Source organism: Mauremys mutica, unplaced genomic scaffold (genome assembly GCF_020497125.1).
Source record: "Mauremys mutica isolate MM-2020 ecotype Southern unplaced genomic scaffold, ASM2049712v1 Super-Scaffold_100100, whole genome shotgun sequence".
Classification (NCBI taxonomy): Eukaryota; Metazoa; Chordata; order Testudines; family Geoemydidae; genus Mauremys; species Mauremys mutica.
This window is the reverse complement of record NW_025423267.1, coordinates 27,287-50,506: the sequence shown is the minus strand read 5'-3', so window position 1 is coordinate 50,506 and position 23,220 is coordinate 27,287. Positions and strand designations below refer to the sequence as shown.

The following is a 23,220-nucleotide window of genomic DNA, read 5'->3' as shown; positions in this document are numbered from 1 at the left end:
ACATCCCGCCCACAGGACCGTCCTGCCCGGTTCCTGAGCTCTCGGCTGGGGAGGCTAGCCCCTCCCCCGCAGCCACGCCACCGCGCGGGCAGTGCTCCTGCGGGGCGGGGCTGTGCGCTCCTGCTGCGCAGTGTGTCTGGCTCTGCGTGGTCCACGTGGCTGCCAGACACGCTGCTCTGAGCGGCATGGTAAGGAGGTGGGGGCGTTGGATAAGGGGCAGGGAGTCCCGGGGGGCAGTCAGGGGACAGTTGGATGGGGCGGAGGTTTGGGGGGATGGGGGGTTGGATAGGTGGGGGAGTCCCAGGGGTCTGTCAGTGGGCAGGGGGGTGGATAGAGGTCAGGGCAGTCAGGGGACAGGTAGCAGCAGGGTTGGGTAGGGGGTGGGGTCCTGGGAGGGCAGTTAGGGAGGGGGGTCTCTGGAGGGGGCGCTCAGGGGACAAGGAGCGGTCTCACAATTCCATACAGTGTCACACTTGGTAAAGCAGTGAATTCCCAGGACCAGCTCCCCCGGTCCTTGAAGATGCTGAACACTCGGCGTGATGTATTGAAATACCCACTTATCTGCTGGGAACACACACAGACAGACACTGTGTCAGTCTGTACCCCTATGTTCACTCTTCTAGAAAATGATGATCAATTTTCTACACAGAATGGCATTTTGAAAACACAATCTACTGAATATTATCCTGTTAAAATGTGTAGCAACACTGTATGTAAAATTATGAGATTTTACTGTATGATATTACTGAAAAAGTTACAACTCTGGGGAAGATCAGTTTCTCGGAGACAGCAAGTTAAACAGCTGTCAAACAGCCACTCTGTGGCAGGGGGAAGGTGTGAAGATGACATTTACATTCCATCACAGGGACACTTGAAGCTCATATCTCCGACAGACAGCCTGGCCCCATGACTCAGCTGAGAACTGAAGTTGTTTCTAGTACAAAGGACTGAATTATAAAAAGAGGTGAGAAAAATGCTTGAGACTCTCTCTCTCCCCTTCCCCTCTGCTCATGACAACTCCTGAAGAACTGAACTTGGGCGGCAGGGGCGGGTTAGGGGAGTCCTGGCTGAAAGGAAAACCAGCCTGTCTCAGCAGATGGTGAGAGAACATTTGCTTTCCATCCATTTCAGCTTGTTAACTTAGATCAGGGATGGGCAAACTTTTTGGCCAGAGGGCCACATCGGGGTTGCAAAATTGTATGGAGGGCCGGGTAGGGAAGGCTGTGCCTCCCCAAACAGCCTGGTCCCGCCCCCTATCCGACCCCACCCACTTCCCACTCCCTAACTGCCCCCCTCAGAACTGCCGACACATCCAACCCCCCCTGCTCCTTGTCCCCTGACCACCTGCTCCAGAGACCCCCCCCACCACTAACCACCCCCCTCAGGACTCCCCTGGGATCCCATCCCCTATCTAAGCCTCCCTGATCCTTGTCCCCTGACCGCCTCCTCCCAAGACCCCCCCCACCCTAACTACCCCCTCCAGAACCCCACCCAACCCCTCCTGCTCCCTGTCCCCTGACTGCCCCGATCCATATCCACATCCCTGCCCCCTGACGGACCCCGGGACTCCCACACCTATCCAACCCCCCCATTCCCCATCCCCTGACCAGCCGCCCCCCGCTCCCTGTCCCTTGACTGCCCCCCAGGACTCTCTGCCCCTTATCCAACCCCCTGGCCCTGGCCCCCTTACCACAGCCACGCGGCTCGCCAGAGCTAGACACGAGGTCCCTCAGGAGCGCGCAGACCAGCCCCCTTACCGTGCCACTCAGAGCAGTAGGAGCTTGCAGCCCCAACGCTGCAGCACTGCCCAGGAGTGGTGGGCCAGAGCGCTGGTGGCGCGGCATGTTGAAGCTGCAGTGGGAGAGCGGGGGCGAGGGGGGAGCCTCCCCGGCCGGGAGCTCAGAGGTCGGGCAGGCTGGGCCCGCGGGTTGGATGTGGCCTGCGGGCCGTAGTTTACCCACCCCTGACTTACATGTTAGTTTGTAAAAAGAACAGGAGTACTTGTGGCACCTTAGAGACTAACAAATTTATTTGTGGTTTATCTTGCATTTCTTTTGTAAACAATTCTGACTTTTATGACTTGTTACCTGTAGTCACTTAAAATCTTTTTTTTTGGTAATTAACAATCTTGTTTTATTGTTTTATCCAAATAGCGTGTTTCGATTAAAGTGTGTTGGATACTGCATTTGGGATGTAGTGGGGTGGACCCCCGCTCCTGCTCTGAAGGGTTAAAAACAGCCCTGGGAGGGGGCTGTGGCTGGAGAAAGCAGCTTTTAGGCTGGGCTGACTGGGGGAAGTGGCTGCGGCTGGGGCCACGCCCCAAACAGACTCAGCTGCCCTATAAAGGCCGAGAAGCCAGGGGCAGATAGAGTCTCTCTCTGTTTGTAGAGGGAGATGGGCCTGGCTGCAGGGAGCTGGACACAGGGTACCTGAGTGGAGCAGGGCTGGGGAAAGGCAGAGGAGCTGGGGAGCTCCAGCCTGGAAAGCCCCAGGCCAAAGCCTGGCAGAAGGCAAGAGATACTGGGGGGTTGCAGAGGGCAGGCCAGTGGTAGGCAAAGGCAGCAGGTGCAAACCCTCCTTGCCAGTGATGAGTGGCTGATACTGCAGCCTGCCCCAGGGTGTGGGGCTAGACGATGACTGGCCTTATACTGAGCCGAGGTGGGAATAGAGGGTGGATGTTCCCTGGGAAGGGGAGACCCTAAGATATGAAGGGGACTGTTTGATTGCATTTTATATTACAGTCCAATACATAAACATAGAGGGTGGGAGTTCCCTGGGGAGGGGAGACCCTAAGACTGAGGGGTTACTGCCAGAGGGCAGCACCCCAGGTAAAAGGGGCACCAGGTCCAGGGAGGGGCACGGGGGGCCAGAGGACAGGCGGATCACCGGCCTGCAGAGGGTGCGCGGGAGCTGGAATGAGCTAATTCCCAGAAATCACCAGCAGGGGGTGCCGCAGGGATGAGTCCACTCATGTATATGGGATAACAAGGCTGGTGCATGTCATTTTCCACAGATGAAATGACAGACTTCACATGAGCTTGCCTTGTTCAGTAGTGTGCTGGACAGGGAAAGATGCACATTTCTGGGGGAAGTCTGGGAACAGAGACTTTTCTGGTGTTTTCCTGTCCTGCACTGTAACTCATGAGTCACTAAGGGGGGAGGGATAGCTCAGTGGTTTGAGCATTGGCCTGCAAAATGCAGGGTTGTGAGTTCAATCCTTGAGAAGACCACTTAGGGATCTGGGGCAAAAATTGGTCCTGCTAGTGAAGGCAGGGGGCTGGACTCAATGACCTTTCAAGGTCCCTTCCAGTTCTAGGAGATTGGTATATCTCCAATTATTACCTAACTAGCAGCACTAAATACTGTGTAGCTGGGAGCGAGTTACATGCTGGAGACTGTGTGTTAACTGCCCAGGAGTGGCTGCTCTCACAGTAAACCAGTGTAAAAGTCACCCCAGCCTGGGGAACTGAGGGGACACAGCTGTTCAACACTCCAGATTGCACTGTGGTTAATGTCACAGACACTCAATTTCAAAGAGGCTCCCAAAACACACAAAGTAAATCCATGTCCCAGAAAACCAAGACTCCAGAGAGAGGGCAAGTCTCCCTGCCACTGCTTCTTGCTGACGGAGAGGTCCAGAGACAAAGAGAGAGTCCTGGGGAAGCTGGGGACAGTAATCATGGGCTGGTGGGGTTCAGTGGAGAAAGGGAACAGGAAGGGCAGGGATAGTACTGAATGCAGGATCTCAGCAGTACTAGATGTCAGGATAGCACATAGTGCAGCCCATTGGAAAACATAATCCCAACTAGACATATAAAATGATGAGGTCTAAATTAGCTGTTTCCACTCAAGAGAGAGAACTTGGAGTCATGGATAGTTCTCTGAAAACATCCACTCAATGTGCAGCAGCAGCAAAAAGCGAATGGAATGTTGGGAATCATTAAGCAAGGGATAGAAAAGACAGAAAATATCATATTGCCTGTATATAAATCTATGGTACGCCCACATCTTGAATACGGCTGTAGGAGCTGGATTTTATAATGTACTGTGAGAATTTAATGTATGATTTGATTTCATCCTGTCAGCCACCCTGTTTGAATAGCAGAAAGGAATGACAGACCAGAACAATCCTTCTGACTGATTGAGGTCACCTTTTGTTTTAGGATAAGTTACACTGTCTACTATGGTTTCCTCTATGTATTACAAATTAGGCATTCTAGTTAAATCTATATGTCTTTGTTTTAAGGTTTAGTAAATAAGAGACAGGATTCTCTACCGTGTCTATGTTAAGCAGATTAGAGAAACATTGAAGGCAAGGTTTCATTTGCAATGCCTTTTTGCTCGATATAAAATACTACTGTTTGTATTCTCAGTGGGTTTGTGTGAATGAGGATGTATGCATCAGGAAAAGAGAAGGTGTGAAGGCCATTGTTATAGCCAGAGTCAAGGAAGAAGGAGTCAAGAGACTTAAAGAACATCAAAGAATCATCAACGCGCATCCATAATGAAGGGCAGATTGATGACCCTGAGGTAAAGGCTGGCACCCCTGAGGACAATTGATTAAATCAGAACAAAGGACAGTCTGACCCTCTCAGAGGTGCAGTGGAATGTTTACACCAGTAAAGAAGTAACCGATCACAAACTGATACAGCAAAATTCATAGACTTCGACAAAGGAAAAAACCCTATAAGAACCAGGGTGCTTGGCCATGGGACTTTGGGTTCATCTTGCCACACTCCCGGAGCATTGGATTGCGACCGACAAGAGCCCAGCCCCACACTCGTGCTCAGTGTAATTTGCCATTAGATTGACTCGAGCTACAACAGACTGGTAACTATGAACAGCTCTGAGAGAGAGAGAGAGAGTGTGTGTGTGTGTGAGCGCGCGATATGCTAACTGTTGTATTCTCAATAAATGCTGTGTATTTACCTTCCTCTATAAAGATCCCATGTGCTTTGTAGGAGCATAACACTGCATGCAGATGTGGTCACCCCATCTCAAAGAAATTTAATTATGCAAATAGGAGATATTTGACACTGTGCAATACTGTTCCTGTGTTCTGCAGTAGGGGAGGGTCTGTGGCAGTGTGTGGGTCACTGGCATATTGGGGTGATGCAGAGACAGGACAGAGCAGAGGTGGCATTGTGGGGCTGGCATGAACCGTATCTCTTCATTTCCCCTTCCAAGAACTGAGGGGACAGGAATCCTTACCCAGCGAGGTCACATTCTCATAGTTCTCCTGCATGACGTCTCTGTAGAGGGCTCTCTGAGCAGAGTCCAGCAGAGCCCACTCTTCCCTGGAGAAATACACAGCCACCTCCTCGAAGGTCACTGGCCCCTGGAAGAGCAAGGGTCCAACACTCAGTACCTGCTGCCCCACTCACAGCCCCACTATTTGTGGGGGAGAGAAGTCAATCAAATGCAAGCTCTGGGTGGATCACAGTCAGAGTCCCACCTCCACCCCACTCAGAGCATCCTGGAAACACCAGGTTAAGGGGACGAATAGAGAGTCCCTTTTCTCTCCCAGCAGATCCATCACACACCTACTAGCCACAAACCGATACAGGAGAGGGAGCCCCTAGCAGGGACCAGGGAGAGCTCCCTCATAGGAAGCCCAACACCCTCCCCATTGTGAGGAGCTGGATATGAAGGGAGGGGAATCTCCCCTAAACCTCACTGGTGGGTGCCCCCTTCATATCTCACAGCAGCTGGTCAGTCAGGTCAGGCTCCACCACTGGGAGTCTGGTCAGTTTTCCTAGCCCCATGTAGGAGGGTTATTTTCTGTTTCACAAATTGGGGTATTTCCACCTCCTAATCTCATGGGTCTGTTCCTAGAATCTGGGCCACTCATTAAACTCCCCCCAGCAGGAATGTCACAAGCTGTCCTCCTCCCTTCCCCACCTTGTGCATTTCCTGCCCGGCTCCAAACCAGACTGTGCAAATCTTCCCATCTCCGGTGTATTTGCTGTCCCTCTCCCTCCTGCAGGAACCCACCAGCAACCCCCCGAGAATCCCTACCTGAACAGCCTCCTCTGCAGCCATTTCTCTCCCCTGTCCCATGGCAGGATGGGATGAGATGGAGTGAAACACGGACGTCATTCTGCAGCCTGGGAGGGTGAGAAGGGCAGTTGTGGGGGTTACAGAACAGGCTTTAGTTAATGTCACAGGACGATTCCCCCATGCCCTTTCCCTGCACACAGCCATCCTAGATTCTGCCATCCTGGGAAAATGCTCAATCTCTGTATTACAGTGTGGAGCTGGCCCCTCCTGCCGGGCTAAGCCCACAGAGAGATTTTTAACCTTCCTTCTCCCTCTCCCTATCCCATAACAAAGTCTCTGAACACAAGGCTAGAAAAGAGCAGAACCAAAGGAGTCACTGTGGGGGATTCCCTCGGACACTGACCCCCCGGCAGTCACACCCCAGCAGGGGGAATATGGAGCCAAGAACCAGCTTTTCCTGTCTGATCCTTTTCTTGATCACTGGAAAATGGTTCTTCCCAGGGATGCTGCAATACATGTGTCTGGGTGGACTAGAGAGCTGGAAATCTCTCCCCCCACTCATTTCTCCCACTGTCCCTTTCAGTCTCTCCTTCCCCTGTTCTCTCTGCCTGCCCCTCTGGCTGGGACAGTCCCATTCCTGGGGGCTTTGCTCTCCCAGGGCTGGATTTGCTCCTGACAATTGCTAATGGGAGGAGAGGCTGTTTGTGTAGAGTCACTTTCTTGCCAGTCCCCAGCACTTTCTCAGAGGTCTTTCAGTTACCTGGAGTCTGTGGTAGAATTTGTATTAACAGGGCCCAGGGCTGCCCCAAGGGGCTAGGACCAGCTGGAGAAAGTCATCACCTGGGCCGGGCAGAGAAAAAGCTTTAATTAAGGTCACATCCCAGCACAGAGCCCCGCTGGGGGAGCAGCAGCTGCTAAGCCTGGTCTCCCAGATCACAATGGAGGCTGCAGCGTCTGACCCAGGAAGCTGAACCCCAATATCCCGGGCAGAGAGGGACAGAGCATTTGAGCAGCTTCCCTCCTTTAGCTCTCTGGGGAGAGCAGCTAATGAGAGCCCCTCCTCACAGGGAGAACTGCTGATCTCATTTGCCCCACTGTCCATCTGGAGTCACTCCTTGTCTTTCCATGCAGTGACTCTGGATTAACAATGGCCTCAATGAAACCAGATTTCAGGAAGAAGGAGTCCAGAACGCTGTGGAAGAGACCATTGTGTGGCATTTCTAGCCCCCTTCCCACCTGCCGCACCCCCAAGATCTAGTGTAAGGACTGGGGTGGGGAAGGCAGCATGAATATTCCCTGCGGGACCAGAAGTTCCTGCAGTTTTCAAGAGGGGAGAAAAGAAAAATCTGTGATTTCACCTGACAGTGTTTGGTAAGTGGATAGAAAGTTATCAGGGTGAGTGGGCCTGGCTGGGGGCTGCCTGGCCGCGCTTGGAGCCAGGATTGTGGCACAAACTGATCCGGGAGCAGGATCAGGGTTAGTAGCAGCCCCCAGACACCCCCCAGTGCCCAGAGCCCAGACCCCACAGCCGGGGCCCCAGACACCCCCACAGCCCCAGCCAGGGTCCTGCCAGATCTTCCCTGGCCCCCAGTCCCCAGAGTCCCTGGCCAGGGGCCCCAGACACCCCCAGAGCCCCCACCAGCCCCAGGGAGAGCTGGACACTGGCGAAGGGGAGAGAAAATGGGGCACAATCGGGGGGGGGGGCAGGGAACTTCTCAGGGGTGGGGGGAGGGGGGGTCACCCTGGGGGCTGCTCGTGGCTCTCTAGGGAGAAAGGGGGCGGGGCGGGGGGGGCGGGGGGTCCCCACGGGGGGGGCAGCGGTAAATCCGAGGGGATCTCAGCCCCCCCCTTTCTCTCCCCGCTCCTCGGGGGTCACCGGCTCCCCCCCCCCGGCCATGTCCGGGCTGCACCGACACTTCCCCCCCCGCCCCTTTCCCAGCCCCCCGTGGGGGGGGTTCAGGGGCCCCCGGAACAGACCCCCCCCCCCCCGCTGCCCCGCCCGGGCTCCCAGCTCACAATGGAGCAGCGCGCGGCGCTCACCCAGCAGCTGATCACACTCCGCCCCGCCCCCGATCTGCGCATGCCCAGAGCCAGGAGACACAAAACTCTTCTCTGGCTCCGGGAGAGGCGCCAACGGCCCCGCGCGCGTTCGCAGTCCGGCTCCGCCTCCCTCCTCTAGGTCACTTCCTGTACAGGGAGTGTGAGGAACTACATCTCCCAGCCTGCCCCGGGGGCGCTTCCGCCCTCCCCAGCCCAGGGAAGGGAGGTCCCCGGGGCCAGCCTGACCCTCCCGCACCGCTCCTCCTTCCCCCCGGCCCCGCCCCCTCCCCCAGCCGGTGCCTCTCATACCCCCCCCCCCACCGCCGCCTGTTCCCGGGGAGCGGCAGAGCCGGGGGGGCTCGTGACCCCCCCCGTAATAACCGGCCCGAACAGCCCCCGGCCCCTCCCGGCAGGAGCGTGTCTGCCCCACGCGTGTCCCCGGCCCGCGGGCTGCAGGGCTGGAGCAGCCTATGGGCTGCGCTCCTGGCCCGGGCCATGGCCCCGCTGCCGCACACAGGGGCGCTGGGGATGGGACCCAGCACGTGTCAATCACCTGCCGCTAAAGCGTCTAAATCCCCTGGGCACAGCTTGCCAGGGCACAGCTCGGGAGCTGCACTGTGACTACATCCTGCAGGAAGCCCCCTCCCCCACAGCAGAGGGGCGCAGCGGGAGCGTGCTGGGCCCATAACCCAGAGGTCGATGGATCGAAACCATCCTCTGCTAGCTCAGGTTTTATTCCTGGCAATAACCCAGTTCCCTGCGTGTTCTGCAGAGAAAAGAAGAACAAATTCTCTCCCTGTTCACCCTTCCACGGTGATTAAAGGAAGGAATAAAGCCCCAGCAGAGCCCTGCCCCACAGAGTCCCCTCCTGGAGGGCGAGAGATGGGCAGTGACTAGGGCTCCAGCTCAGGGCTGCCAGGTTTATATAACTTTTGGTCATGCCCAGAACGGGTCCAAGTTCTCCCCCTCCCTCTCCCACCCCACCTCTGCCTAAGGCTCTGGGAGGGAGTTTGGGGACATGAGGGGCAGGTTCTGGGATGGGCAGGGGAGGCAGTGGCAGGCTCTGGGAGGGAGTTTGGGTGCGTGCAGGGTGCAGGATCTGGGCTGGGGCAGAGTGTTGGGGTGTGGCACTTATCTTGGGCAGCTCCTGAAAGTGACCCGCACCCACATCTGGCAGCAACTTCTACATGGAGGAGGCCGGGGGGGATCTCCTGGGGCCACTGCCCACAGGCACCACCTCTGCAGCTCCCATTGCTGCAGTTCCAATGGCAGAGTTGGTGCTTGGGGCAGGGGCAGCGTGTGAGAGACACACCCCACAGGGATGTGCCAGGTGCTTCTGGGAGTGGTGCGCCGTGCAGAGCGAGGGTGGGCAGGAATCCGCTTTAGCCCCACAGTGCTGCCGGTAGTAGTGGCAGGAGCCCCCAGGGCCTTTCAAATCACCCAAGGCCAGCTGATCTGACTTTCTGATAGGGAAGCCACAGGAGTGGTCATGCACCCCTCATGAGCAGTTCTGGGGAGTCTTTTTGGGGCTCCTGGAGTAGGCGGCAGAGAGGTGCAGCCTCACCACCAAGTCTGTTTCCCTGGAGAAGAGAGGGGGCTGCAAGGTGATCTCCCACCTCTGTGCTTTCAGGAGCCTCTGCTCCCCTCTACCATGCTGGAGCCTCCACATTTATTTATTGGCAAATAAAATTTGCAGAATTTGAAAATATTGTGCACAGAATTTTTATTTTTTGGTGCAGAATCTCCTCAGGAGTGAAACCGACTCAGGGAACCTCCTTGGATTGTCACCGCTTGGTGAACCACTCACCACCACACCAATGCACAGAGAGTGCCAAGTCCTGCTGCTATGTGGGGCTGGGGGCTGGGGTCGGGTCACACACATTCAGACTGTTCGCTCCCCCAGCTACAAACCGCTGCTGATTTCCCAGTTAGGACATTAGCCGTTACTGACAAGGTTTGTCCAGGTTCTTTTCTTTATCTCATGCTGCTAGTTAGAAGGATCAGTACTGATTTTGTTTTTCAAAAATACACAACCCCCTAAACCTGCTTTTAGCAATCAGAATAATTTAGTGTCACCTTATTTTTGCCTTCCCCAGTACAAAAGAAGAGGCTTTTGTGGGTTTCCTGACTCAGAGGATGAAAATGACCGTGTGTCGGGCCGCACTGCTGTGAATCGTTGTTGAGTGGAACCCCTTGTTGGCATTGGTAGTGTAGACACGGCCTCAGACTCGGTGCTGGCCAGGGGAAGTATTGCCCCTAGAGACACCCAGGGGTGGTGTGGGATTGTCACAGGTTACTGGGTGGGGGCTCGAGCGGGTTCTGTGTTGTGTTGTTAAAAAGGATCCCCAAGATATTGAACCTGGCCCATGTTGCTGCCACCTCCAACTGGCAGAAGGGTCACAGGAAGAAGCAGGGGGGAGGGGAGGAGCACCAGTGAATTTATACAATTATTCAGTGAGGCAGAGGCCTGGCAGAAGGAACTATCTGTGCAAGCCCCTGGGCAGAGAGGGGATCTGTGATGGCCTCGGCACTGGAGCTAGAGCCCAGGGATGGGGCAGGAACTGGCGCGGGGAAGATGTGTGAGCTGGGAACCCCTCTCCCCAGGGGTTTCCCCTGCAGGCCTGTTTCAGGGTCTCTCTTTGCTCTTTCCCTGTGTAACCCAGTGGGGCTCAAACTTTTGGAACTGGTGACCCCTTGCACAAAGCAAGGTGCCGAGTGAGACCCCCTCCCCACCATCAATTCAAAACACATTTTTTCATATTTAATGTTATTTGAAATGCTTAATTTATAACCTAATTCTTTAAAATGAGTTTAACTTTTCTCCCTACTTTTAAATTCAGCCTAGAACACACGTCGATTGAATTATTGTTATAAGCAGAAAAGGGTTTTCAAATAGTTACTGTTGAACACTGGGGGTGTGAAGACATTTGTCAATATCACTTTTCACAGCAGACTTTGCTCCATTGCCACCCTCACTGCTGCTGCCTGCAGAGCTGGGCGGTTTGTGACCCCCACATAATAACCTCACCCCCCCCCACGAGGGGCTGTAACCCCCCGTCTGAGAACTCCTGGGCTGCTCCCTTCCCCCTCTGGCTGGGACACTTGACCCCTGTCCTGTTCCCAGGGGGCCCGTGTGCTCCTGGAGCTGGATCGGCCGCTCCTGAGGGGAGCCAGAGCCGGGGGGGGAAAGGGGAGTTGTCGGTGGGGCCAGCAGCGCTGGGAGCCACAGACACAGGGGGGCAGAGATGGGCTGAGGAGGGGCCGCTTGTGCAGAGTCACTTCCCTGCCAGCCCCCAGTGCTCCCCCCCAGCTCCCCCCATCCTCTGGGGCTGCCTTAATTCAGACAGTCCCTTTCCCGCCATATCCCCAGCGCATCAGTGATTGCGATAGCAGGGGGCAGGTTTTCTCTGGGGCACTGAGCTTTGCCAGGGGGTTGGTGGCTCTTTTCTTTCCTCACCCTGGAGTAAACTCAACTTTTTATTCCATCCCTGATGATTCATGGAATAACAACAGCAGCATGAAGAAAGAGGTGGGCACAGCGGGTCTCAGGGGGGGAGCAGAGAGGTGCAAGCGGTGGGGTGGGGTGGGCTGGGCTGGGCAGGGGAGGGGACAGAGAGGTGTGGGTGGCAGGCAGGATGGGTGTCATGGATGGGGCAGAGAGGTGTGGGTGGTGGGCAGGGCAGGTCTCAGGGGAGGGGCAGAGAGGTGTGGGTGGTGGGCAGGGCGGGTCTCAGGGGAGGGGCAGAGAGGTGTGGGTGGTGGGCAGGGCGGGTGTCACAGGAGGGGCAGAGAGGTGTGGGTGGTGGATAGGATGGGTGTCACAGGAGGGGCAGAGAGGTGTGGGTGGTGGATAGGATGGGTGTCACAGGAGGGGCAGAGAGGTGTGGGTGGTGGGCAGGGCGGGTCTCAGGGGAGGGGCAGAGAGGTGTGGGTGGTGGATAGGATGGGTGTCACAGGAGGGACAGAGAGGTGTGGGTGGTGGATAGGATGGGTGTCACAGGAGGGGCAGAGAGGTGGGGGTGGTGGGCAGACCTTGGGGCAGAGGGTGTAGAGGCACGAGCAGCAGGTAAGGAGGAGGGAGGAGAGGAGCGAGCAAGAAGTGGACTAACTTCTAGGGAGCTTCCAGCGCTCATGCCCAGCATCCCCACATGCAAGAGTCATGGGCCACCTGTTCTCTGGGTCTTCACTAACCAAGTCCCTCCCCAAGCTCTGTTGATGGAAGAAGCCCTCCTGTTGACACAGCGCTATCTGCACATGGGTTAGGTTGATAGAATTGCATTGCGGGGGGGGGGGGGTAAATTTTTTTACAACCCTGAGTAATGTAGTTAAACCGACCTAATTTTGCAGCATAGACCTGTGCAAAGAATCACACACCCACCTTAGGAGTAAAACTTCACCTGCTCCTCTGCTTTACACAATCCAAACACAAGCAACACTTGTCAGGCCCCAGTGGTGATGGCAGGGAGTCAGGTGTGGGCAGACAGTGTGTTATAGCTACCCACAGGCACCATGGCTTAGCTGGCTTAAAGCATCTGTTTTGTAAACAGGAGATCCTGGGTTCAACTCCCAGTGGTGCCTGGTTGTTGGGGCACCTGCGATTGGCTACTGTCAGAAGACAAGATTCAGAGCTAGATGGGCCTTTGGTCTAGCCCAGTGTGGTTTTTCTTATGGTTTAAATAACACTCACAGGCACTGATAACAGAGTTACTGAACGTTTGGCAGTTAGGAGCAGGTAGGTCAGTGGTCCAGTCCCCACACAGATGACACCCTCCCTATGGGACAGGGGCAGGTCTGAGCTCTCACCCAAATGCTCATTGTGGCTGCCAGAATCTGTGGGCATCTCGTTTAGTTTACGCCAAAGGTTGAGTCCTGCTTTGTGCACCGTGTGTGAGACTGAAAATCCTAAACCGCCCTTTGAAATAACGAATGCAGCAGGACGTGTTATTGTCCCTGCCCCAAAGCAGACAGACCAATGGAGAAATGCCGTCGAGTCCAAGGTGATACTCCACTGCCATTTTACCTTTTTTGCTTGCTAAACTCCTTCTTATCTGCCCGGCCCAGGCTGGCCTCTGCCTCAGCTGCTGCTCCCGGCCTGCTCTAGAGTCAAACATGCAGGTCCCCCAGGGGAACAGAGGCTGGGACAGGGCAGCAGCCTGGGTTGGGCTGGGAAGATGCTGGGAGTTCTCGTTCCCTGAGAACTGGCCCGGCTCCCTTCTCAACAGCAAACAAATCAATTCCACGTCCCCTCCCCAGAAAAACCAGCCTGGAGCCAAGGGCAGCAGGGGACGATTCCCTGCAGTTCCCACCGAGGCAGGAGAGAAGCCAGGGTGTTTCTAGCAGAGCTTATGGAACTGAGGTGGGGAAACCAGCCTTTAATAACAGGCAGTTCCAGTTTAAGCTAAGTGTTTTTAAGAATTTCTACAATATTAAATAACCCTTTAATCATAGTGTCACCATCCATAACATTGCTTCAGCCTTATAGGTTCCCAAGTGCAAAAGTAAACATCGCTTCAAATCCAAGGGAGTGGAGATCAGTCAGTGTTCAGAGTCATCCCACACAGAAGAACCATGTTGTGGTACATACTGGCTCCATCATGTGGCCATGGCCTTTCCCTCCTCCTTCAGAGTCAGAATGTGATCAGCTCCCACTGAGAGGGTGCAACACCCCTCCCTTGGTCTCTATGCCAGAGCTCCTATCAGCTCAGTGTCCTTCCCGCAAGAGTTGGCTGCTGAGAGGGTTGCGATGGGGTAAATGAAGGCAGAGGAGGATTGTTCCTGCTGGGTTTTCTTTGTGTGTCTCTGTGATCCTGCTGGAGGAAGCTGAAGCATCATTTGTGTTTGTTTCAGTGTCTTGGGTTGGGCTGAGGTTGTGACCCTGAGTACAGGGATTCCTGCGCTTTCTGCTCTTAGCCCCTCAGGGAATGGACAATGAGCAACTTCAGAAAGTGGATAGAAAGTAGCCTAAGAAAGTGTAACATAAATGAGAAGAAAAACAACATTATCACCTCCCTGGTGGTCTAGTGGTTAGGATTTGGCATTTTCACTGCCACGGCCTGGGTTCAATTCCCAGTCAGGGAAAAGTGACTTTAAACCAAAACTGCTTCAGTTTTTCACTTACAACATAAACAAATCCATGGTATTTTCCTGATTCCCCTTTCTTCCCAGTGTCTCCATGGCAGGGCTGGTTCCAGGCACCAGTGCAGCAAGCAGGTCCCTGGGGCAGTCAATGGAAAGGGGAGGCTTCAGCAGCAATTCGTCCCTCTCAGAGCGAAGGACTTGAGGCCAAAAGCGGCAGAGGTAGAGCTGCAGCTTTTTTATTTTTTTTTCCACTTGGGGTGGCAAAAACACTGGAACTGGCCCTGCTCCATGGAAGAGAATTTGTTAAATCCCAGATGAGTGGGGTTAAATCAGTTCTCAGCCTGAGTCCTTTGCTCTTACTTCCGAGGAAATTGGCCCTCCATGGGGCCATTTCCCGCCTCTCTTTCCTAGGGAAGCACAATTTTCTTTGCACAGACACAGGAACAGTGAGATCTTTCTCTGTCCCTTGTGCAAAGCAGGGGGCCAAATTCAAGGGAAACAATGGACAAGCAGGGGGCCCTGGGCACATCCAGCCCTGGCCGTGAGATGTTCCCTCCCCTCTTTCTTTATGCCCCAATCTTTCATGGATTGTCTGGGATGGGGGAAAAGCTGAGTTCACTGCAGGTGGAGGGGAAAAAGGACCCTGAAAATCTCAGGCCCCAACCCCTGCTACCAGGATCACTGAGCTGCTGGGAATCTGCATGGGAAAGGGACGGTGTGAATTGTCAAGGTGGGGAATGAATAACAATCTACAACTAGATCCACCTCATTAATCACTGACACAGGCTAATCCTGCTGCTGATAGAAGGGAAACTGGGAGTGATTCTTTGCTGTTCAGCCATGGAAACAGTGACCCAATTGCACCGCAGTGAATGTGCTGGGGAAAGCTGGACTTCACAGGCAGGTGGAAAAAGCAGATCCTAGACACACCTGGAGCTCCCCACAGCACTTCTGCCACCGGGGTCAGGTGTTGAGTGACTCACAGCGCCCTCCCCTCCCATTACCTTCCAGTAGGGGGTGGCAGCACCCTCACCCAATGCAGGGGAGAGGCCTGATTGTATCTCTGCACCCTGAGTCCAGGGCACCCACTCTCTCTGCCCCACACATCAAATCTGGCCCTGCTGCAAAGTGACCCTAAGAACCAGCAATCTCCAGGACAGCAGGTTTGGCCCTCAGAGTAGGGAATGTGTCCCCCATGCTGCTCTTAGGCCACTGGATGCTCTGGAAACAAGAGGGCTCTGAGTGTAACCCAGGGGTCAGTAACCTTTCAGAAGTGCTGTGCCGAGTCTTCATTTATTCACTCCAATTCAAGGTTCCGCATGCCAGTAATACATTTTAATGTTTTTAGAAGGTCTCTTTCTATAAGTCTATAATATATAACCAACTATTGTTGTATGTAAAGTAAATAAGGTTTTTTAAAATGTTTAAGAAGCTTCATTTAAAATTAAATTAAAATGCAGAGCCCCCAAGACTGGTGGCCAGGACCTGGGCAGTGTGAGTGCCACTGAAAATCAGCTCGTGTGCCACCTTCGGCACGCGTGCCATAGGTTGCCTACCCCTGGTGTAACCCATAGCAAACAAAGATTATCTGGGGATGTAGCTCAATGGTAGAGCACATGCTTTGCATGTATGAGGTCCTGGGTTCAATCCCCACCATCTCCAGGTTGATTTTTTCACCCTGCTGCTTTGCTCACGCCCAGAGGGGATGTGGCCCAGCAGTCTCCCTGCACCAGTTTCAATCCTGCTCAGTGAGGGGCAAGTGCCAATTGCATGAAAGGTCTGGGGTGGTGGGGGTTCTGCTCCTAAGTCACCTTGGTACATGTAAGATTCCCACCCGCTGTGCTGCTTGGGACAAGGGTAGATGAGAAGGGTGAATCCTCCAGCACTGGAGGGAAAGGTCCCATCTGCACAGACTGAGAGGCAAGGAAACAGAGGGGCAGTCAGTGCTCAGAGAGGAGGGAGGTCAGTGATGTACACCCAGCAGGGGACACTGTCTTTTTGAGGCGAGTGCAGCTGGCTTGGGATGGTTCTGACTGTTAGCCAAAAGGGCTCGTTCCCCCCCGGAGCTTACCTAATTACCCCAAGGAGGCATGGAGACAGGAAGACGAGTACCACACCCTTTATTGATCGGTCAGCTGAGTGGGTGTTCTCCTCTCGGCTAGTGCCAGAGAAAGAGACACACCCCACAAGCCCGAACGGGCCGTTTTATAATCAGTAACAAACAACTTAGCCTACGTTCGTCTACGTCATTTGGTTGACCTGTAGAACCTGTACATGTATCTGTTAGGGGACAATTGGGGACGCAGGATACATATATCATTTTGTGGGGGAAACAAGATACAGCTGTTGAGGATACATTTGTCATTCTGACGGGGACACAAGATACATCCGTTGACCCTTTGTACTAGATACTTTGGATGCATACATGGAAAAACAGCTGCATACACTTGAGGAGCCAAAATGGCTGATAAGCTATCCAAACAAGCTCATAAGCAATTAGCTGACATAGGAAGATGTACATCCCTTGTTCCTGTTAGGTCGATTAAAGTTTCAGGCCTACTACAGAAAAGCTTCATTGACACTGGTTTTCACCAACACTGACGATGGATAGAAAAAAGGCTGGAGTCAATGACTGATGAGACCACAGAAGGGGAAGGGGAATGGCAGCCCCACAGAAGGTCCTGGGTGCTCAGATGCCCCAGTTATTGCACCCTGGCCTGTCACAGAGAGAGAAAAGACCCAGCGGGACCCAGCCCCCCTGCAGTGATCCCATGGACAGGAACCTGGCTGGGAGTGGGGTGAAAGCTCCCTGTGGGCAAAGGGGAGCTGAAATCCCTCCGTGTCCTGGAATTTAAGCAATGGAAGCTTCAAACCCTGCACGGGTGTGGGCTGAGGTGCGTCAGCAGAAGGTTGGGCTGGACGGGGGCGGCAGGTCTGTATAATTTTTGGTGGTGTCCAGAATGGGACCAAGTCCTGCCCCACCCCCACCCCCACCCCCACCCCCACCCCAGCTTTAGGCCGATTCTCCTGATTCCCCTGAATCGGGCCCCACCCCTAAGAGGGCCCTGTGCCCAAGCCCTGGTACTGCATACTGGCAAGAGCTGGTGTGCTGTACCAGGGTGGCCCGGCTTCCTCAGGGGGCAATTTAAAGGGCCTGGGGCTCCCAGCAGGGGCTGGGGTAGGGCGGTTTTGGGTGCTGGGGGCTATTTAAAAAGTCCAGGGTTCCCATTGCTTCTACCACCCCAGCCCTTTAAATAGCCCCCAAAGCCCCGCAGCTTCCCCAGGGCTCCCTCAGCTATTTACAGGGCCGGGGCAGTGGAAGCAGGGGAGCCCCAGGCCATTTAAATAGCCCCCAAGCCCTGGGCTACTGCTGCTACCCCGGTGCTGAGGGGGGAGGGGGCACTTACCGTACAGGGTGGGCTGTACCCCCTGTACCCGCACCCCCTGCCCTGCCTGCACCAGTCCCTGCCTCCAGCCAGCCCCACACCCCCTGCCTGCAGCCAGCCCATCTCCAGCCAGCCCCACACCTCCTGCCCCCAGCCAGCCCCACACCTCCTGCCCCCAGCCAGCCCGCCCATCTCCAGCCAGCCCTGCACCCCCTCCCCTGCCTCCAGCCCCTCACCCCCTGCCCTGCCTGCACCAGCCCCTGCCCCCAGCCAGCCCCACACCTCCTGCCCCCAGCCAGCCCATCTCCAGCCAGCCCTGCACCCCCTGCCCTGCCTCCAGCCCCTCACCCCCTGCCCTGCCCGCACCAGTCCCTGCCTGCAGCCAGCCCATCTCCAGCCAGCCCCACACTTCCTGCCCACAGCCAGCCCCACACCTCCTGCCCACAGCCAGCCCATCTCCAGCCAGCCCTGCACCCCCGGCCCGGCCTGCACCAGCCCCTGCCCCCAGCCAGCCCCACACCTCCTGCCCCCAGCCAGCCCATCTCCAGCCAGCCCTGCACCCCCTGCCCTACCTCCAGCCCCTCACCCCCTGCCCGCACCAGCCCCTGCCCCCAGCCAGCCCCACACCTCCTGCCCCCAGCCAGCCCATCTCCAGCCAGCCCTGCACCCCCTGCCCTGCCTCCAGCCCCTCACCCCCTGCCCTGCCTGCACCAGTCCCTGCCTCCAGCCAGCCCCACACCCCCTGCCTGCAGCCAGCCCATCTCCAGCCAGCCCCACACCTCCTGCCTGCAGCCAGCCCCACACCAGCCAGCCCTGCACCCCCTGCCCTGCCTGCACCAGCCCCAGCCTCCAGCCAGCCCCACACCTCCTGCCCACAGCCAGCCCATCTCCAGCCAGCCCTGCATCTCCTGCCCTGTCTGCAGCCAGCCCCACACCTCCTGCCCTGTCTCCAGCCAACCCCTGCTGCACCCCTCTGCCTGAAGCCAGCCAGTCCCACACACCCCATCTCCAGCCAGCCCTGAACCCCTTGCCCTGCCTGCAGCCAGACCCTACCTCCAGTCAGCTCCTGCCCTGCCTCCAGCCAGCCCCATGTCCACTGATGCCCTGCAGTTCCCAGGGCAGTAACCCTGCACACCTGCTTCAATGAGGGGGGCAGGGAGCAGCTGGAACCCACACATGTGCACACCATAGGGTGACCAGACAGCAAGTGTGAAAAATCGGGACGGGGGTGGGGGGTAATAGGATCCTATATAAGAAAAAGTCCCAAAAATTGGGACTGTCCCTATAAAATCAGGACATCTGGTCACTCTAGCACACCCCCAGGGAGTGGCAGGGACCCACACATGTAAAACGGAGCTCGTTTCTAGTTCAGGCCCATCTTTTTAAAAAAGAACTTTAGGTAGGGTTAACATACACCCATATTTTCCTGGACATGTCAGGCTTTTTGGTTCTTAAATCACTGTCTGGGAGGAACTTTTAAAGTTTAAAAATTTAAAAATTCCTCCTGGGAAAATACGGACTCATGGTAACGCTATTGGTACAAAAAATACATCTGTGGCACATCCCTTAAATCAGAACTTTTTATAGGGAACCGGTTCCTAAGGAATGAAAGTCTTTTTTATATATACATATATATATCTATATAAATTTTAAGTTATCCCTGCCGGGGCCCGGCTGAAAATGACTGCCCAGAGTTCGAGAACTGTCCCTGTTCTCATTGGACAGATGGGGAGAAGCCTGAAGTACAAAGAAGGGACATGACCTTCCCAAGGGCCTACACAGCAAGGTGGTGGCAGAGCCAGAAAGAGAAGCCAACAGTCCTGACTCCTGTTCTAATGGACAAAAAAAAACCCAGAGAAAGGGATAGAGCCCAGGAATTGAGATGGTGGGGAAATTTCATTGAAACCATTTCTGTCAGAAAATCCCCTTCAGACTAAACCAGTTTGTTTCTCGAAATCAAAACAAGTGGGATGAAAGTTCTTTGCACAAATATTTTGTTGCAAAACAAAAGCATCTCCTGTTTGTCACAGTGTGTTAAATTGTCTCATCGCACACAGAGGAGACACTTAGATCTCAAACATTAGATAAGATGCTTCAGTCTGAGCTAAGTAATTGCTGCTCTTAACAATTTCAAAATAAAAAAATACAAATGAAATAGACTATTTCAGCTATTCTATTATGTCATAATCTGCTCTGAGTAAATGTGATAGGACACCGCATATTACACACTACTCCTAGTGACACTCGCCAATGGATCCCCACCCACCATGAGGTAGGTAGGAGCGGATCATTATTATCCCTACTTGAAAGAGGGAGAAGCTAAGGCTGAGAAAGGAGAATTGACTTGTCTTAGGTCACACAGCCAGTCACTGGCAGATTTGGGAATAGGACCCAAGAGCCCTGATTTTTAAACTAACCATCGGATCTTGAATTTCAGACACTGAATGACCTGAATAAAGTGCTCTCAGATGAGCTCCAGACCAACAACAGTGCACAATAAATATTCAGCAAGTATTTGAGGAGAATTGCATTGTTAGAGAGAATCATGAACTGCTCAGAGACCATTAATGCAGAGGAGCAGCAAAATTCATCAAACATATAACAGGTTCTGACTTATTTCCTTGGGCTTAAAAGAGAACAACAAGGACCTGAGTCTCCTCCCTGTCAATAACCCCCTGCTCAGCCAATCAGGGTAGAGACTGAGGACGGCAGGCTGAGGGCTCTCGCCCAAAGGATGGCCCAGGTCACCGGTGGGGATCACTGCCTGAGCACTATTTCAGCCCCACATTTTTGGGTGGACATCCCACAGTGGGAGCTGCAGAGCACTCACCTGAGACACATACGCACACCCCTCCTGGTGTTGGGAGGGGAACAGGAGAAAGGACAAAAGAAGCAAGAGAGAAATAGAAAGGAGGGAGAGATGGATGGAGGAAAAGGTGAAACCAAAAGGACAAACCCTAATGACCCCAGTGATTCTAAGGGACAAAATCCCAGGTGCGCAATAAAATTCTGCCTCCTTAAGCTCATGTTTTCCATGCCTAGAATTCAACGGTCACCAGATGGATCAGACTGAACAGGTTTCAAACCTCGAGGAGGCTCTTACCTTCTAAACAGGGACGGCTGGTCTCTAGTAAACTCACTAAAAGGGAAGGAGAAAACTCGAAAGAGGTTCCTCCTGGCGCCCACGTACGTGAACCCGAATACTCTCTCAGTCCTCAAAGAGAGACCTGGAGAAGGAGACTTGCTGAAGCAAAGCCACAGGGGTCTCTGAGGTTTCCCTGGCCCCTCGCCCCTGTCCTGCCTGCCTGATGTCAGCATCTCTCTGTGAGGTCACCACCTCCCCACCACCTTTGACCAATAGTCTGAGGTCCTGCAAAAGGCCTTTGTGATGTCACTGCCACACCCCTCCCTTGCTGTGCTAATGTCCTGCCCCTGCCCAGGCACTTTGGAGGTTTGAGCTACTCCCTGTGGATCACCCCACTCAAGGAGCGTTCGTTCTAGGCAGCAAGCCGGCTAGACAGGAAAACATCAGACGCTGCTCCCAATGCTACACTCAGTTTTTCAGAAATTAGTCGACTTTATGGCCAGAAGAGACCATTAGAGCATCTAATCTGACCCCCTGCATATCACAGGCCTCCTGTATGACACCAGAGCTACTTTTGGGGCAAACACATTCCAGAAAGGCATCTAGTCTCCATTAGATGACACCAGGAGATGGCAAATCCACCACTTTCCTTGGTAGCTTGTTCCTGTGGTGAATCATCCTGGCTGTTGAATATTTGTGTCTTATTTCTAATATGAATTTGTCTCTTTTCACCTTCCAGCCACTGGGTCTTGCTATGCCTTTCTCTGCTAAATTAAAAAGCCCTTTAATACCCAATCTTTTGTCTCCATTAAGGCCCTTCAACACTTCAATGAAGTCACCTTTCAATCTTCTTTTGATAAGCTAAACAGGTTGAGCTCGTTCAATAGCTCACTAGAAGGCATTTTTCTCCAGCCCTCAGAACACTTTGTGGCTCTTTGGTCATCAGACTCCTGAACTGCAGCTGGATGTGGCTCTTGTTCTTCTGCACAACACAGCTCCTGGAGAAGAGGGATCTGCAAATGTACATTCGTATGATACCTTTGTTTAACTGATGAAAACATAAACTAGACACTTAGAGGATTGGAACTGATTTTAGCTGATGGACAGCTTTGCTAGGTTTTTATGCATTTGGACAGTGAAATGTTGAGTGTTTACATTGATATCAAGCACTCCTGTATAGAGGAGCCCCTGAACATAATGGACAATGGAAATGAAAATGTTTTCCTTTTTTAAAAAAAAAGAAAGAGGGTTATAAGAGAACACTGGGGTTTGAACTGAAGACTATTTGAACTGCAGTTAAGCACTTTACCACTGAGCAATATCCCCATGACACTAAGAGTGTGGAATCGTGATCTCCAGGACTTTGAAGGACAAACCCAGATTCATCGAGCTCCTTTGCCATTCCCAGACCACAGGTGGTTTTAAAAATGGGGTTTGATTAAACTTCTTAAATGTGGCAAACACCACAGCTTGCACACCCACCGATATAGCTTCTCCCACTGACATAGCTGCCACCTCTTGGGAAGTGGATTAACTGCACCCACAGGAAAACTCTCTCCCATCAGCATAGAGCAGTGGTTCTCAAACTGAGAGTCAGGACCCCAAAGTGGGATGTGACCCTGTTTTAATGGGGTCGCCAGGGCTGGCATTAGACTTGTTGGTGCCTGGGGCTGAAACCAAAAGTCTGAGCCCCACCACCCAGGGCTGAATCCCTCAAGCTCTGGTTTTGCCCTCCCCTAACTGGGGCAGGGCTCAGGCTTTGTCTCCTCTGCCTCTGCTCAGTGTAGAGGGGCTTGGTGCATCTTTCTAGGGTCATGTAGTAAGTTTTTTTTGCAAAAAGGGGTTATAGTGAAAGGAAGTTTGAGAAACCCTGGCATAGAGCCTCTGAATATGTCTAGACTTGGCTCCCTGTGGCAGATCAGAAAATGAAAGTGCAGCCATGGAGACACCACACACCAGCCTTGCCTAGCAGGCAAGAATCCAACCTCCACAGACAAATGCCTGTTGCTTTCTAACCCATCTCCCTAAGCCCTCAGCCACCACCACTTAACAAAGGGGCTTTTCTACACGATGGTTCTGGTCTCACTGAAGGGTCATTTCCAATTGTTTGCTCAGACCAGCATTAGGGGAAATGGTGCCCTGGGCAAAGCTTGTACTTTGGCACTTCCCCATTGCCCCTGGACGATCCCCACTCCCCCTTTACCGCTAGCTCCTGCACTCCCAACCCTTGCACCTCCTTCACCCCTAACTCCTGCCCCCTCCTGTGCCCCCTTTGCCCTTAACTCCCTGGGCCACCAGCCATTGCCCCTCTCCTGCAGCCCCTTCACATGGCTCCAGTGCTGGGGGCCCCGCACTTGTTCTCCCTTTCCCTGGGCTTTGGCATCACTAGCCCCTGATTAGCGAGTAGGGTTCAGTGGTTCCCAAAATGTGGGGCATGACTCCTAGGGGGACACAGAGGAACATTTATGGAGTCAATGAAATCAGTTGAGCTTCTTCAGTCTCTCGCTGGAGACATTTCCCTTGTTTTTAAAGGCAAAAATCCTGATCTTTCCAATGGGCGCTGCTGCTTCAATGTTTAGTTTGGGGAGGGATTTGGCTGCGCTCAGAGATCTGCCCGCGGGTTACAATCTG

General features: G+C 53.9%; 3 non-coding genes across 3 annotated transcripts; all 3 read left to right on the top strand.

The window, feature by feature from the left end:
• The first annotated feature begins 12,543 nt into the window (after positions 1-12,543).
• TRNAT-UGU lies at positions 12,544-12,618 on the top strand. The gene has a single exon. It is a non-coding gene; the product is annotated as a tRNA-Thr (tRNA).
• A 1,428-nt stretch (positions 12,619-14,046) lies between these two features.
• On the top strand, positions 14,047-14,118 carry TRNAE-UUC. The gene has a single exon. It is a non-coding gene; the product is annotated as a tRNA-Glu (tRNA).
• A 1,590-nt stretch (positions 14,119-15,708) lies between these two features.
• Positions 15,709-15,780, top strand: TRNAA-UGC. The gene has a single exon. It is a non-coding gene; the product is annotated as a tRNA-Ala (tRNA).
• The last annotated feature ends 7,440 nt before the right edge of the window (positions 15,781-23,220 follow it).